Source organism: Scardinius erythrophthalmus (assembly GCF_964197995.2).
Source record: "Scardinius erythrophthalmus genome assembly, chromosome: 14".
NCBI lineage: Eukaryota > Metazoa > Chordata > Actinopteri > Cypriniformes > Leuciscidae > Scardinius > Scardinius erythrophthalmus.
In genome coordinates, this window is record NC_138234.1 from 24,403,441 (window position 1) to 24,407,009 (window position 3,569).

Sequence of the window (3,569 nt, forward strand, 5' to 3'; positions counted from 1 at the left end):
AATAAAAAATAAATTTGTTTCAATATAAATTCACAACTTTTAATTAACTTTAAATGTTTAAGATTCATAACTTTTAAACATAGCTACATTTTCAAGATTTGAGTGATTTAAAGGGGTCCTATTATGCCCATATACAAAGTCTTGATTTTGTTTTTGGGGTGTATTAGAATGCTTTCATGCTTATTACAGCACCTCTGTCCCCAGTCTGGCTTGAATTCGTCATTAGTTCCTGTTTCGAAGAAGCCCCTCCTTCTAAATACGAAATGTGCTGTGATTGGTTAGCTGGCCCAGTGTGTTGGGATTGGCACCATGTCTTCGGGAAATGTCATGCCCCTTACCATAACTGCGATGGCGATGGCGTCAATTTCAAAACAATTCAAGCCTGATTCAGACTTAAAAATGTAAAAAAAAAACAAGAGGATCGTCCAGAACGGATTTCATGTCCGGACTTTGCAAGCACGGATTTCACAGGACGTTTCAGAGTGGTATGGGTTTTTTTGTAATTTTTTTTAATACATTTTAAATACTGTGAGATGTTATTCACCATTTAATCAAAAACTATGGAAATACAAACAGTAATCGATCACAAAACCATGGTTAATTTTCCTAAGGAGCGGTGAACACTGAACAGCCTTACAAAAGCGAGAGCTTACAAAAGCTACAGTAAACACTACATCAGTACTGTAAAAATGTTAGTTAGCAGGTGAGTGGAGGCAAAGCTTTGCCCTTTGTTTACATTGTAACAACATAAAAACTTATAACTGGAACTGTTAATGGAAAACGCAACTAACAAATTAGTTTTGGAAATGGGGTGGACAAAACACTGTCTTCTCTAATGCAGCTCAACCAGGCCTCGTCCCCTTTTTTGCGCATTCTGTGGGCTGAGATTATTAAAAATGAGTAACATTATGACTTCACAAAGCCCGGAAAATTCGGGTTGTAGTCCAAATGAGCCGTTCATTGTAGATCTTGGAAAGTGGATTCTGTTAAATAAAAGATCTCCCTTTGAAGTGGACTTTGAGCTTTGTAACCTCACAGATCTTTTTATGCTCAGTCAGCAACATTACACACCAACTAAAGTTGAAAAAGTGAAATAGCATAATAGGACCCGTTTAAGGTCTATTTATTCCAAGGATGATAACCATAGCGATACCTACTGTACAATTATAAAGAATAGTGAACATACCACCAATACAACGATAATAACACGGAGGAACAATATTGTTAGAATCACTTTCAGAACGATTTTTTCCAGGTGATGAGCAATAAAAACATTGACAGCCAATCAGAATCCACCCGACTTGGTGTGGACTCTAAGATTGTTATGTTTATTGTCATCGTTATTGTTCTGGGTGTGAATGGACCTTTAGTCATATCCCCTTCAGTCTCTATTAAATTGTAGAAAGGGTCTGTGCCGTTCAACAGCAGTTTTCCAAAGTATTTTTAGCTGTGGGTCAACACGCCCATAAATGGTTCATGTTGAGGTGCCTCCAGGGAAGGAGTTTTATCAGTAATAAAGTGCCTCATATCAAATCACCGCTTCGCAAAAGGGTTGTTGATTCTCACGGCATCCATTCCACATCAGCTCTGAAGAATTGTTTTCTATGGACTGGAACCAAAAGATTAAAACAGAACCCTCTGAGGAGGCTGACAGTCACGACTAGCGTTAAAGGCTAAGCCTTTTTTTCTTCATTCGGAAAGAGTGACAACACATTAATAGTATTTGATGGCTTAAAATTTGTCCTCAAACGACATTTTAAGTTTTGTTTAGGGTATCGAATGAAGTATATTTTGCTGTAATACATGTTTATGCAAATGAAAAAGAAATATGTTCAAATGCTAGTTGGTGTCCAAGGCTATATTTACATTGGAAAGCGCTAGGCACTGAATGTTTAGCTTAACACTCAGTATCTGTCAGCCAATGCTTTTCAAGACGTTGCTTTTTCATATAAGACCTTTGGAAATGGCCGTTGAATGATTCCACAACACTTCGAGTAAATCAACAATGTTGTGTAGCGTGTTAGTCCTAACCGTTTGAGTTGAATTCCTACACAAGAGAGGAATTGTGTTGGATATCTAAGGCACTTGTGTGTACCTGAGTCAGAGTGTGAATGCGCTGTGTGTCTGGCCGGTTTAATGACACCACTCATGGCCCAAATTACACTCAACTTGCTGTGTATGTTTGGAAAAATAACACTTAAAGTCCTGCAACACTGAATCTCTTGTGTCACATCAAGAGGTTAAATTAGCGCTACATACAGCTAGCTAATCCTGTTGACATCCTTGGTTATTTTTTTGCCTCTTAATCTCACTTTTTTGAACTCTGTGATACACCAAAGGCAAAACTATTTAAGTTAACTATACTGAAGGAAAAAAAAAACAGCCGAATGTGAGGAAAGAGAGGGATATTTGTAAAGGTAAACAGAGAGGCTGCCCTGGGTAAAATTGTCAACTTTAATTGCTGCTTACAGGAAACTCTCCTCCGAATTACCACCTCTGGCTTTACTAGAACTGCCTCCAGCTATAGTCTACAATGACCTGAGAGAAAACTATTTAAAAACTGCAATAAATGCCATACTAATTTACAATTTAGGAGGCGTTTTATTATTACTGTCACATTTTTATATCAAATTGTCGTAAGAAGACATATAATCTTTTCACAAAACTCAATGCTACAAAGGTGGTTATTAGCATGTTGCGTCGCAAGGTGGTTTCTAATTGGTCCGCCTCCAAGATTCCTGATGGGAAAACTGGTTTAAGCTGGTCTCCCACTCTGGTCAAGCTGGTGTTCAGCTGGTGTTTTTGGCTGGACCAGCTAAGCCCAGCCCTCTAAACCGGGTACGACCAAGACCAGCTAAAACCAGTAAACCAGCTTAGGCTGTTTTTTTCCCAGCAGAGATATTGTGGTTTCTTGTCCGTTTAATCATTCGCAAGTTGAGTCTAATCACTCATAAAAGTAAATAGCATGTTTTGAGTTGTTATTATGCCCGTACATCTGCGAACATAACTTTGCATGTTTACTTTCGGATAATCCTATTTATTGAGAACTCAGACGGTGTGTTGCTGTTATGAAAAGAAACCCAGGCTCGGTGAAATAAGCACAGGCAATTGGGATCTGATCCTAAAACACGTCGCCTGCCGCTACAGGAAAAGCTTCAGACCTGCGGCAGTCTAAACTAAACAGAATGGAGGTTTTAATCCCAGTTAATCTAGATTGAAGAATGAGGTTTACTCTGGGAACTCACTGGGCTATCTGACCATCAGCTCTGGGTTTGTCTACGTCCCTTAAACTGGCATAAACATCCTGTTTATACTGTGAGAGAGAAAGAGAGTGAGACATGTTAGTGTAACAATGTTTTTGTCCACGTTTTACCATAAGCAAGAAAAATGAATGATCTTGTGAAAATAGTAGAATAAGTAGTATTAGAATTAGTAGAAGTATTGCCTTACATTTTTAAGTACAATCAACTCGGATGTTTTAGTCAGTTCAACTTAAATTACATTAAACTGACTTAAAAATATTAGTTGAATCTTGCCTATTTTTTTTTTAAGTTTAAAATAACTTATAA